At 41.7% G+C, this 14,371-nt stretch overlaps 1 protein-coding gene across 7 annotated transcripts in view; it reads right to left on the reverse strand.

The window, feature by feature from the left end:
* Positions 1 to 14,371, reverse strand: part of zdhhc14 (zDHHC palmitoyltransferase 14) — a 233,197-nt gene that overhangs the window by 197,460 nt on the left and 21,366 nt on the right. Inside the window, exon 2 of one of the 7 annotated variants that reach the window (XM_078556853.1) lies at positions 10,440 to 10,466. The exons of the other annotated variants lie outside the window; for them this stretch is intronic. The gene's annotated coding sequence lies outside the window, so the exon portion shown is untranslated. The remainder of the gene's footprint in view (positions 1 to 10,439; positions 10,467 to 14,371) is intronic. 7 annotated transcript variants of the gene reach the window in all.

The following is a 14,371-nucleotide window of genomic DNA, read 5'->3' on the forward strand; positions in this document are numbered from 1 at the left end:
CGGAAGAATAAGGAAATAGCAGAGAGATTGAAGAAATATTTTGTGTCTGACTTCAGAGAAGATATAATTTACATACCAGAAATACAGGGTAACCAAGGAGCTAGTAAGAGTAACGAAATTAAAGTATTTAATATCAGCAAAGTATTAGAAAAACTTAAGGGACCAAAAACTGACAAATCCCCAGGACTCAATGGTCTACATTCTAGGGTTCTAAAAGAGGTAGCTGCAGAGATAGTGAATGCACTGGTTGTGATTTTCCAAAATTCCTTAGGTTCCAAAATGATCCCAGAAGATTGGAAGTTAGTGAATGTAACCACCATTTGTAACATCACTATTCAGAAAGGAGGGAGAGAAAACAGGAAGCCACAGGCCAATCATTGATATCAGTCACCAGGAAAATGCTAGATTATCAGATTTTACAAAAATCCACAACAAACTAATCACTGTGCATAACTCAAAACACCTGCTAATGATCTGTGAACCATAACCTTCAGTACTTAGATTTTCAAAAGGCATTTAATAAGGTAACACATAAAACACAAGATAAGAACTCATGGTATTAATGTATTAGCATGGATGCAGGATTGGATAACAGGCAGGAAGCAGAGTAAGGATAAAGGGAGCATTTTCAAGTTGCCAGGCTGTAACTAGTGCAGTGCCACAGGGTTCAGTTTTGGGCTGCAACAATTTACAATTTAGATTAATGACTCGAAGGAGCCAAGAGTAATATGTCAAACTTTGCTGATGACACAAAGCTAAATGGGAATATAAACTGTGAGAAAGACAAAAAGTAGCCTGCAAAGAGATATAGACAGGTTAAGTGACTGGGCAACAAGGCAACAGATGGAACAGTGGATAGGTGTGAGATTATTCACTTTTGTCATAAAAACAGAAAGCAGAATTTTTTTTTTTTAAAAAGGCATGAAACTTGTAAATGTTGATGTTCAGAGAGACTTGGGTGTGCTTGTACAAGGAACTCAAAAGTTTACATGCAAGTTCAGCAAACAATTAGGAAGACAAATGGCATGTTGGCTTTTATTGCAATGGGAATGGATTACAGGAATAAAGAAGTCTTGCTACAATTCTACAGGGCTTTGAGAGACCACGCCTGGAGTATTCTGTGCAGTTTTGGTCTCCATATTTAAGGGGGGGAATATACTATCATTGGAGGCGGTACAGCAAAGGATCACTAGATTGGTCCCTGGGATTAGAGTTGTCCTATGATGACAGGTTGAGTCAGTTAGGCCTATTCTGTCTTAGACTTTAGAGGACTGAGAGCTGATCTCATTGAAACATACAAGATTCTAAAGGGACTTGACAGGCTAGACACTGAAAAAGGTTGTTGCGCCTGGCTGGGGAATCTAGAAAACTGGGGCCAAGTCTCAGGATAAAGAGTCAGTTAATCATTTAGACTGAGATATGGAGAAATTTCTTCATTCAGAGGGTTGTGAATCTTTGAAATTCTGTAAACGAGAGTTGCATGCTTCATCATTGAATATGCTTAAGGCTGAGTTGGACAGGTTTTTGGTGTCTCAGAGAATTAAGGGATATGGGGTGCGGGTGGCAAAGTGGGGTTCAGGCAGATAATCAGCCATGATCGTACTGAACAGTGGAGCAGGCTTGAGGAGGTAGTATGGCCCACTATTGCTCCTATTTTTTATGCAATGCTCTTATGCTCTCTGATATTTCATATTATATGCAATGCTCAACTAATGACTTGCTTATTTATGGATTAGTCTTACAAAAGCTGAAGAAGCAGTCATTCATGAATTAAGATAAAGTCCAAAAATATTTCTGTTAACAACTAATCCTTAATACAATGAAAGTAAAAGATTAGATTTTTACATTTTTTCTGATCAATGTAACTGTGAAATGTCTTCAATCGTCTAGAAGTATTTGCAAATGTTTATAAAGGAAAGTTTCTATAATGTTATAATTTTATCCTGTAAATCTACATAGTTTCAACAAACTTGGCTGGGGAAAGGTTAGATATAGGGCTAGATCAGCATTCACCGCTACTGTATGTCAGAGAGGCCCAGCAACTTCCAGAGTGCTCTAATCTGAATTCTGTGTTGGGCCAACCAACATGACTGCTGAGGATTCGCGACTTCAAAAGGCAAGTATGGAATCAGTGTGAATTTGGCCTAATCGGCAACTAATTCTAAATAATTACACTTTAAAATTTTACATCTATTATTTCTAAGTAAGGGGCCTCCTCTCTTTTGCAATAATGAGAGCCACACCATTTTAAAAGTTAAAATGGATTGATTTTTTAAACATGAAACCTTTTAAAATTCTGCTGATCTTGTTAAAAAGTAAAATCTATGACATTTGAAGCATGATTTATTACATTGGGATATTTTAAAAGTTTCTGTTCAAGACTTTTAAAATATTTAAATTTTTAACTTTGTAAAATTGTCTACTAAAAATGTAATTTTCCAATGTCTTTTTTCTGCTGCAGCAATTTCCAGTTTTTTTCTATACAGTGACTGCAAGCCACACCCACAACTGCATGTAGTTTATGTCCACTCTAGTCCAAGTTTCTGTGCCTCACTGCAACACATGCCAGGAGGGAATCCTCCCTCAAGGCAGCTAAAATTCTCACTACCTGGATCATGGTAAGTTAATGAGGAGATTTATTCAATGTCAACGGCAAGCTCAGTCACCGCATTGCTGACTTCAAAATCCTGGCCACCGTCATGGATACCTCTTGTTGCAGTGATACCAGCACAAGCTTTGCAACTGTGCTATACAACTTTCCACAGAAATATGGTTTATAATGAAAAGATATAATCACTAATACAATCATCTTACTCTGAAAAGTGACAAGGTTCACTAAAAGAAACTAAATTCCATATTATCTCAGTCAAAGATTTGACCAATTACAAATGACAAACTTCTGGGCATACATCATTGTTCTACAGGCATTAAATATGACAGGGCTTTCAAATACCAAGGGAGACAAGAAAAACATTAGGAAGTTAGGAATAACAAAAAAATGTTGAACTTTTTCCAATGAAGGACAATGGAGTTGCGAAATAAGTTAGCAGGAAAGCCCATTGAAATTTCAATTATAAATGGGGTAAATAATTAGATTGAAGATATGGTGAGGATGGGTAGAATGGGTTGATCAGAAATGGATAGTTACTAAGCAACGAGTTTTTTCTGTTGCTAAGAAATGTTTTGTTAATACAGATGTGGTTTCTTGGAACGACTGAGCAAGACAACTCCATCTGCACAAACTAATTACATTGAAAGCAATAATCTAAGTTTCATCAAGTTTGCCTGAATGAACCATTCCTGCTGTCAGGGAACAGCATAAAGCCAGGAAGCAATTTTGTCAGGGCGCCTCTTTACCTGCCACCAGGTTCAAACCAGGAGGTAACAAAGCTAAGAGAGTTGGGAGATACCAAACAGTGCAGCTTTCCTTGCAGCTATGGCTACCAGCAAACTTTAGAAAATCTTGATTTCTTGAATGAAAGCATGAGCCACAGTGCAGTTGGAAGCACAAAGCAAGAGGCAGTCAGAAACAATGCTCCCTCTAACCTCAGTTTACTGTGCACTACTTGCTTGACACACTGCGCAGTCCCTTTAAGACTGCCATGCGGCCTTGAATGCTGCGTGGCAAAACGCCTGTGCAGTTTAGAGGGCACATTGATCAGGGGACGCACTGGGCTTCACCTATTTGGTTATAACAGACATGCTAAATCTAGAAGTTATAAATAATGCAACAGAAACACCATGCTTTCACAACAGCAATACCTTTCTTCTCATTTCATCTGCAGTAAAATGATTACAAAGGAACGATTCCCAGCCTTTTCTGTAGCATTACTTTATTTAATATTACTGATAAGCTCAAAACAACAATATCTGGCTTTGAAACATTACAACTCATTAAAAGTTATTAGATAGTTCAAAGAATAAATATATCTTAAATAATAAATATCATTGCATTCATTGGCTGGCTATGTGATATATGGAGTTAGGTAGTAGATCAGCCATGATCTCACTGAATGGGGGACAGAGTCAAGGGGCTAAATGATCTACTCCTGTTGCTACATTCCTAGATCCAGTATTAAGATCACTGCCCAGAGGTTAGTCATGATGAACTATTAGCATTCTGAAGCTCCTATATATAAATGAAGCATAAACGCTGCACGTTCCCTGAGCTCGGGAGCATGAGCGCCACGCAATCCCGGAACATAATAGCAAGAGTTTGTTCTCTGGAGTTGACAGATTTCCTTTGAAATCTGTAGTGTGCGTGCTGTGCGTTCTCTGATCTTGATACTCAGTGCTGTGAGCTATCTGAACCTCAGGGGTGTTAGCATCGTGCATTCTCTGAACTTAGTATCACTAGTGCTGTAGGTTCTCGGAACTCTAGCTTGAACGATGTGCATGCTCCTAATCCGTGATTGTTAGCCCTGCCTGTTCTCTGACAGCAGTAATGTTAGCACTTAAGTGCTCAGGAACCTGCCTGTGACAATGAATGGATCAAATTACACACCGCAAAATCCTTATTCTACAGCAGACAGGCTCAAAGTGCATATTCAAAAAAAACTGTTTGGTGTTCTGATGAAACATGATGATCTGATACGTTAACCACTGAAGCTGCCAGATCTGCTGAGTTTTTCCAGCATTTTCTGTTTTAAGATTAAACTTTGGGCGCGGCTTATCCTCCAAGAGAACCAATCAGAAATCTGGTTCAACCAACATGTAGTGCAAACAACTGCAGCCATTTAAAAAACACAGCCATGCAAAAGGGAATAAATAATCTTTTGAGGCAGGGTTAAATGCATCCTTATGGCAAAGTGGAGAATGTTTGGCTGCATACAGTAACACCACTATTCCCAACCAGAATAGAGATACAGTAAGCCTTTGCTTAATGTTGTAGCCGCATTCCTGAAAAGTGCAACCTCAAGTGAAACAACATAAGGTGAATCAAATTTTTCCATTATAATAAATGTAGAGGTGGCTGTGGTGGGGACAAGACCGTTGTTCGCCTCCTTGTGGATTGTGCCTTTGCAAAGAAGGTCTGGAGAGAGATGCAGTGGTTTCTGTCGAGGTTCATCCCGAGCAGTTCTGTGACACAGGACTCTGTGCTCTACGGGCTGTTCCCAGGGACACACACCAAGACAAACATCAACTGCAGCTGGAGGATCATCAACTCGGTGAAAGACGCTCTTTGGTCTGCCCGAAACTTGTTGGTCTTCCAGCGCAAAGAGTTGTCCCCGACCGAGTGTTGCGGATTGGCACATTCCAAAGTCCAGGACAATGTGCTGAGGGACGCACTAAAGCTTGGGGCAGCCGCCGCAAAGGCGCAATGGGGAAAGGTCGCTGTCTAAGACCTTTCTGCCACAGTGCACCGAGGGGCTGGGAACTGTTGAGAGCCCCTCGGGCTGTACGGCTCGCAATGAATGTCTGCATTTAATACTAATTGTATTATAATTGTATTGAAGCACCTCAGAGTGCAACATGATGTATGTTGATAACTCCAATACCATTGTCTGATTGTCTGCATTGACCATATTGAAATGATTGTAATATTCATTGGTTGTATTAATGCACCTTGTGATACATGTGTAAAAGTTGAATCTGATTGTACTTATGTGATTGTGATTTTGAAATGTTTTGGAATATTCTTCCAGATATTTTATGAATAAAGTACATTTTTCAAAAAAAAAACGTAAAAGCTGTAGTTATGTCCGCTGTTCCCAGGGACGCACACTGAGGCAAACATCAACTGCAGCTGGAGGATCATCAACTCGGTGAAAGACACTCTGGTCTGCCCAAAACTTGTTGGTCTTCCAGGGCAAAGAGTTGTCCCCGAACGAGTGTTGCAGACTGGCACATTCCAAGGTCCAAGACTGCGTGCTGAGGGACGCACTAAAGCTTGAGGTTGCCACCGCAAAGGAGCAATGGGGAAAGGTCGCTGTCTAAGACCTTTCTGACATAGTGCACCAAGGGGCTGAGAATTGTATAGACCTACGACTCTCAATGAATGTAGGCAGTGAATACTAAATGTATCAGAATTATATTGAAGCACCTCAGAATGCAACACGATGTATGTCGATAACTCCAATACCATTGCACGGTCTGGCTGTCTGTAATGGCCATATTGAAATGGCTGTAATATTCATTGATTGTATTGAAGCACCTCGTGATCCACGTGTAAAAGTTGAATATGATTGCAAAACATTTCTAAATGGCCATCACAAAAAGTGCAATGTTCTTTCAGATATTTTATGTATAAAGTATATTTTTCCAAAAAAAAAGCTGCAGTTACATTCTGTAGGACGTTGCTCCTTGCTTGTCAAAAAAAAACATGAAAACATTTTACCTTGGGAGAAAGCATTGCTTTTATCAGAAGATTCTGCAGTTTTGGTCACAAGTTCTGCTTGCAACAGACACTTTTAAAAATAGACTCTGAATAAACTTCCTTTGCTTTGCTATTTGCTAAGTAAATAGATTTCTATGGCTCAGGTATTCCCGGTCTCTGGATGGTTGTACCCCAGAAGATGTGATGGGGGACCCCTTGGAAGTCTCAACATGAGGACTCGCAGGAATTACCCAGGAAGTTTCAAGTTCTGATGGGCAATTCCCCTGCACCCGGAACCCGTTGAAAAAGTCGCCAACTCTTGAGTTGAGAGAGTCTGACTCACTTACCTGGATGGTTGCCTAGGAAATGTTAGACAGGAAAAAGCAACATCTAACTCCTGGATAACCATACAACTGATTCCGACTCCCCACTGACCACACACCCCCACCCCCGACCTGACCATCCATCTCCCCGTTGACCCTACAACTCCCCCAACCCTATGAGCCACCCCCACAATCTTCTGACCCCACCAACCCTCAGACTTCCCCTAACCTAACCTCAACACCCTATCCATGCTGCCCAGCATCCTCTACTCTCTACCTTACACACTTATCTCACTCACAGTCATTCACTGACAGTGAAAAGCTGTTTAAATGTCCCAAAGCTGTGTTAGTGAATGAAGGCTTAATAAAATATGACAGTTAGTGCCTAAAAGGGATATGTGGCTTGCCTTCCCCCGACAATCCGACCAAACAACGAAGGACTCCCAGAACAGATACGTTCCACATTTCTGAAGAGGCCTAATTCAGAAGTCCAGGCCAGAAATGCAGAGCTTAGGCACTATGTAAAAAAATTGGAGTGGAGCGGTAATCGCCATTCCTCAGAAGATTCGGCCCTAGGTTTTCTGTAAAATACAGTTTTTGCTTTATTTTTTCTTTCATGGGAGATGAGCATTGCTGGCTAGGTCAGAATTTTTAATCCCTAATTGCCCTAGAGACGATGGTGGTGAGCTGCCTTCTTGAACCGCTGCAGTCCATGTGGTGTAGGTACACCCACAGTGCTACAGGCATTGTAAAGAACATATCTTTCTATTTCTGTTGGACTGTGGATTAAAATTACAATGGCTGCAGTTTGAAAGACATGTCTACTGCAACAGTGTGAGGGATATATAAAACATTGCTGTCCTGGAACAGAGTGTGCCATGAAAGACAGGAAGTGCTGAGGAGGAGTCTGGCCTAATGGGGAACTGCCTGGCAACAAAATTTTAATTGGCTCCTAACCAGGTGACCCGGGTTTGTGTGAGAGCAGTGCAGCAGAAGAAAAGCTCCTAGCTTGAAAAGAGAAAAGACCCAAAACCACTTTCTCATATGTGTGTAAGATTCCAGTAATTCTACAATAATAGCTAGCTGGTTTTTTTGTAACTCATATCTCTAAAACCTGCTCTCTTTCTGAAAACTCCTGGCAAGAGGAAAAGGCGAAAATCACCGTTAAAGACATTGAAAAGCAAGTACTCAACCAGTGAACTAAAGACTGAAAGTGCTGAGAAGACCACCTCGTGTCATTAACAAAGAACTGAAAGGAATTTGGAAGATATGTATTAAAATCAACCCATCGAATCCTGTACTCTGGAAGTGGTGCTACTGAACTATTTTATCCCACCCTTAAAATCCATGTTTTTACGTGTCTTGTATATGCGGGTATAGGGATTTAAGAAGGGGTAGTAGAGTTTCAGTTAGTTAGAAATTAGCACAACATACTTCTTTCTTTTGCCACTTCAAGACAATTCGTTCAATAAACAGTTATTTACTTAAGTTTACAAACCTGGTGCTCGTATTCTGTTAACCTAAATTAAACAATTAGGTGGATTGATGAAACTTTTCACATTTGACGCGGCTCGGGAACAGTGGGGCTTGATATTGCAAAGCACTATCCCCAGTGAGTTGTGACAGTATCTATAAATCCCAGTGTTACTCACTAGAATCAGAGTAATACTGCACAAAAGGTCATGCTGCCCATTTAGGCAATGCCATTTCTTTCAAAAAGCAATCCAGTTGTTTCTGTCCCAAACCACCTCTCCCCAATTCTTGCCCCATATACCTGCATTTTTTTTCTTCCAAGTATTTATTCAACTCCCTTTTCAAGGTCAATATTGAAACTATATATCCACCTCCAAGTGAGGCAGTACATTCCCAATGCTAATCACACAATGCATAACAAAGTTTTCCCTCATGTTGCTTCTAGTTCTTTTGTGAAAGACCTTAAATCTGTGCCCTCTAGCATGACCCTTCAGCAACTGGAAACAGGTTCTCTTACTCTATCCGAACACTTCGTGATTTTAAATGCCCCTACAAAAATCTCTCCTCATTTTCCCTGCTATAAGGAGAACAACCCACATTTTCCGACCATTGGCTAACACAGTGGTGTCAATAGATACTATACTCTGCACTGGGCCATACCCTAACCTACTGGAGAATACTGGAAGAAAGTGGTAAAGTCTTGCATTCCACAGTGTTGGTATCACCTAATGCGAACATAATTCACAAGAAATTATGATGTTATGTTTTACAGGATTTTAACCATTGAAATATAACTTTCAATTATGTATTAAAATAATTAGCTGATGAGATTGTACTCAATGCGAATTGTATCCGATCAATAATAAACACAAAGTAAAACCACCACGAGTATCCTGAAAGGTCACAAACTTCCAGAGCTCACCTAGCTTCTAGATATTACAAAATCAAGACTTTGAACAATTCTTAATGCTAAAAAACCAAAACAGTATTTCAGTAACATCTTTTACCCTATTGGTTTAGTAGAAGGAAATATCCCAGAACAACTTTAAACTAACCGCTCCAAAGCTGTTTATATAAAATAAGCTGGTTCATATTGAAGGCTCAAAGAATTTCATCTAGAAATTGGGGTGTGCCCATTTTTGGGCACAGAGATTGCAGGCTGTAGTTTTTTTTTTACGCCCCTCTAACTAGTTTGCTGCATACGACTGTTGGTAAACCATCATTGTAGATCAAACCACTGCTCACATTGCAGCAGTCCTCAGGTAATCGAGAAAGGCCGGGATCATGGAAAAGAACACAGGCTTTGTGAGAAGAGATCAGGCCATGGACTGAGATGGTAGCTGTAATGGCCCAAATTCTTTTAATATGGGAGGACACTCCTAATACTCATTGAGACAAATATGGGGGTTAAACATTAGGGTGCTCAAAAACTAAGACATTGTTCTGTGCTGAAAAGATTTCCAACATATACTCCTGCCACCAATGCCTCTACCTGATCCATTTTGAGGGGTGATGGTGCAGTGGGATTGCTGCCGAGAACCACACTGCTACATGGAAATGTGCACATTTCCTGCCCAACACATTGGATGTTTGGGAAGCTGTTTAGCAGATATCAGTAGGTCTTTGATAAATTGATAAACTGCTGAGCCTGAAGAAGTGTTAAAACAGAAATCCTTTGCATAATATTGGCAAAACTTTTCTAGAGTTTCTTTGTTGGATTTAAAATGAAACTGACTAGAGACTGGAAGTTCCCCTTCCTGCAATTACTCTGCTCCTGCATGAAATGCATGTTGCTTAAAGGTAACTAATTTTAACAAAACTAGAACCTGAATTTCCAGTTTAATGGCGACTGATAAAGATTTGTACATTTAAAATTGTACTTCAATAGGACTCCTTGGAATTATGTTCAGCTCAACAGAGCAAAATCATCAAGCACAATCTTGCACTCATGTTGAGAAAGAACACCAGTTCCCAAATGTTAGTCAAGATGACTTTGCAGGTTTGACAGTGCTTGGTGTACCTTTGTCATGTCCTAATTCAATGCCAAGTGGTTTAGCCAGATATATTCTTTTTATTCTTTGTAGTGGCTTCACATAACCGTTTGGCTTGACTGGCCACTTCAGAGGTTAATTGTAGATTAATTGTATTTACCTGGGGGTTAGCTTGGATTACAGACAGGAACCATCAACCGTATTAGAAAGTCCTGTCAACACTACACCAGAGGTCATCCATAACTCCCCACTGCTCCCCCATCAAAGCCCAATGATTAAAAAACTGCAGTTTTCCCATCCACACTTATTGTAAAGTATATGTGCAAAAGTACTCACAAATCCAAGTCATTTCAGTTCACTTCCCTAGACAAATGCAGAAAGTTATGATTAGCAATTAAACATGACAGGCCTGGATTAGCTTCCTTACAAATGGCTAGGCAATGGCTTGTGGTATTGTCCCTGGACTAGTATTCCAGAGACCCAGGGTAATGCTCTGGGGACCCAGGTTCAAAGCCCATCATGGCAGATGGTGAAATTTGAATTCACTAAAGATCTGGAATCAAAATTCTGATGATGACCACAAAGCCATTGTTGATTGCTGTAGGCCAGGAAATCTGATGTCCTTACTGGTCTGGCCTACATGTGACTTCAGACCCACAGCAATATGGTTGAATGCCCTATGAACAAGGGCAATTAGGGATGGGCCATAAATGCCCACACGACACCCACATTCCACCTCACTTTTCTCCTTTATTACACTCCTCAAAACCTATCTCTTTGACTGAGTTTTTGGTAATCTGCCCTAATATTTCCTTATATGGCTCATTAAGTATCACACTTTGCTTTATAATTCTCCTGTGAAATGCATTGGGGCATTTATTCTATTTTGTTGCATTAAGGCACTATACCAATACAAAGTATTTTCAGGCATATCCAACGTGCACCACGGAGAGCAGGAAAGGGGCTTGTAAGCATTGTTTTCAGATCAAGAGCTTCTTATTTTAGATTACCAACAGGCAAAGATGGGGGCTCCAGTAAAACAAATTTACGAATCTTGACATAGAATCATACAGCACATAAAGAGGCCATTCAGCTCATCATGTTTGTGCCAGGTCTTTCATAGAGCTACTAGTCTCAATCATGTTCTTTGTCCCCATAACATAAAATTTTGCCCTTCAAGTCCTTGTCCAATTCCTTTTTTCAAAGTTATTATTGAATCTACTTCCAACATTCTTTCAGGCAGCACATTCCAAATCATATCTGGCTGAGAGAAAAAAACTGAATCCTCATCTCATCTCATCTCTGATTGCTTTGCCAAATACCCTAAATTTGTGCCCTCTGTGTTATGTTCCTGAAAGCCAGGTGGTGAAGGATAGAACTGGAGCCAATATTTACACACTTTTATATGCATTTATTTACAGAGATACACATAGCAAACATGCACCCCCTAACCTACCAACCACAGTTTCAGTCTGTTCCTATTTATAGGTCAAAGGTAATCCCCAGGTAATTCCCATCACCTGCATTTAATTAATATACAATTAACACTCTGGTTACTGACCCTTCTGGCAATGGAAACATTTGCACTTTATTTACTCGATCAAAGCCCTTCATGATTTTGTCCTGTCATGCTTGTAGCTACTCATACCATGGTACGTCACACTCATCGGTATTATGACATCCTCACACATCCACTGTAGCTCATCTGCAACCACTCTGATATCTGTCATCCAACTATCCCTAGATTGACCCCTTTCAGGTGCTCTCCACTTTGCCCTCTAGCAGCTTTCCGTCTCTGATCATATGGCGGAAAGTGCCATTTTCTTTTCTGTATGTCACTTTTTAAAGAGTTTTTTTTGCTCTTGCAGGTTTCAAGTGCCTCTTCCTTTGTCTTCTGGCCTATATATGGAACTTTAAGCATACATCTTAGCATTCACATTCCAAAAGCCTCTATTTTCTTCCACAATCTTTATTTACCCATGCCCAACTGAATTCTGGGCAGGTGCTGGAGGGGAAAATACAGCCGCTAGTCTCTTCACTTAACCAAAATCCTGCATTCTGGTACCAATCTAGTAAATTTCCTCTGCACGACAGGGCCTTGACATTTTTCCATAAAGTGTGGTGATCAGAATTGGCCCTAATTGCCCTTAAAAAGGTGGTGGTGAGTCACCTTCTTGAACCACTGCAATCCAGGTGATGTAATTTCACCCACACTACAGTTAGAGGAAGAGTTCCAATTTTTGATGCAGCAATACTGAAGGAACGGTGATATATTTCCAAGTCAGGATGGTGTGTGGCTTGGAGGGAAATTTGCTGGTGGTTCCCATGCATCTGCTGCCCTTGTCGCTCCACATTATAGAGGTCCGGATTTGGAAGGTGCCATCGAAGGAATCTTGGTGAGTTGCTACAGTGCACCTTGAAGATGGTGCGAACACACTGCTGCCACTGGGCATTTATTAAGTGGGTGTACTTGGCAGGGAGGTGGCAGAGAAAGTGAGCATAGTGCTGTGCTTTGAAGTCCCCTGGCATTGCAGATGTATAAGAGCAGGGGGAAAAGCTTCCAAGGACAACTAGGCAGCCTTCTGCTCAGAAGTAAGGCTCTATCTAGTAACGGGGACATGACCATAAGATTTTGGGCCCTGTGGTGATGAAGGGCAACACCCTTCGCAGGAAGGGCAGAATCTTGAGCATCAGGAGGGCACGGGAGGAGGAAAGAAGGGCAGGGAGGATATGGAGGCCAAACACTCAAGACAGGATAGACCGCTAAAGATAGAGTTAGCTGGAGATGACCAAGAACCAGTGCCACAGGAGACTACAATTCTCCAGGCAGATGGTCACAGGCATGTATGCCCTCATCGCTGAAGACCTCACACCTCGCAACACTGGTCACCATGCCCTGCCAATGGCCAATGTCACTGTGGCCTCAGCCTTCTTCACTTCTGGTCAATTCCAAAGATCATGAACCATAGTGGCACCTCAAACACAGCTGCACACCACTGCATCTCGGTGGTCACTGGTGTCCTCTTTTCCAGAGCTAGACAGCACATCGCTTTAATGACAGACATGACCTCGCAAGGCAGAGGGAACTGGGTTTTGTCTCCATAGCTGAATACCCCAGATGCAGGGCATCAGTTGCACCATGCAGCCATCAAGCTACCCAACAACTATCCAGTAAGACCCATCAACATTCAACTTGTCTGCAACCACAAGAACGTCCAACATGAGTGTGCATGCTTTCCTAGCATCTGCCAGGATTCCTTCATCCTCTGTTACTCTACACTGCCTCAGGTTTTCACTCCAAACCCCAAAATGAGTGGATGGATCTTAAGGGACAAGGGAAAGCCCTCGAACAAATGGCTACTGACCCCTCAATGGGAGCTCCAGAAAGAGGCATGGAGGCGATGTAACCAATGGCACCTCACAAGCAGGACAACCAGTGAGGGAGGCAACAGACTTCGGAAGATGCAATTCCAGTGCCTGGACTGGTCAGGTGGTGCCCTCCAATACCCTCCTGCAAGGATCTCTGTCATTGTAGTGGTATGCTGTGCTCTCCATAATATGGCCCTGCGGTCAGGTGTGGACCCGAGGAAAGTGAGGCCCTGTTAGAAGTCAGCTCAATCAGGGTGGGAGCAGGGGCAGGAGGTAACAGAGGAGGAGGAATTGGGGGGCATCCTGCTGCCACCATTCAGGGAGAGGACCTCCTTCCTCTCCCTGATGGCCTCTAGCTTTAAATCCAGGTTGGCATTGATAAAGCAAGGGTGCACCCTACTCTCGGTGCCATGCTTTTGCACCACCACCAACACCTCGCTTCAGGTGAAGTGAAAGGCTTTGGCACAAACCATAGATCTTTCCCTCAGAACAACCTGCAGTGGTGGGTTGCTTAAATGAGTCCCACACTTCATCTGACCTACCTACATTCCCAACCCCACTGGCTCCAAGTGGACAAGAAACCTGTCTCCATATCAGGTAAGGCGTTAACCCCCATGAAAATCTGAACTTTAGTTTCCCACTAGTGCTGGGTTTCTGAGCCAAAAACAAACCCAGCACCTGTTTCCACCCTCCGTGAGGAAGATTCAGCCCATGGAGTACAAAAGCAAGGGACTTAAAATGAACCTTTATAAAATGCTGGTTTGGCCTCAACTGGAGTATTATGTCCAAATTTGGGCACCTCACTTTGGGAAGGAGGTGAGGGCTTTAGAGAGGGTGCAGGAAGAATTTATGAGAATGAAGTTCCTCATCCCTGGAATCAGTTATGTGGATAGTTTGGA

Source organism: Cetorhinus maximus, chromosome 14 (assembly GCF_964194155.1).
Source record: "Cetorhinus maximus chromosome 14, sCetMax3.hap1.1, whole genome shotgun sequence".
In the NCBI taxonomy this organism is placed as follows: Eukaryota; Metazoa; Chordata; class Chondrichthyes; order Lamniformes; family Cetorhinidae; genus Cetorhinus; species Cetorhinus maximus.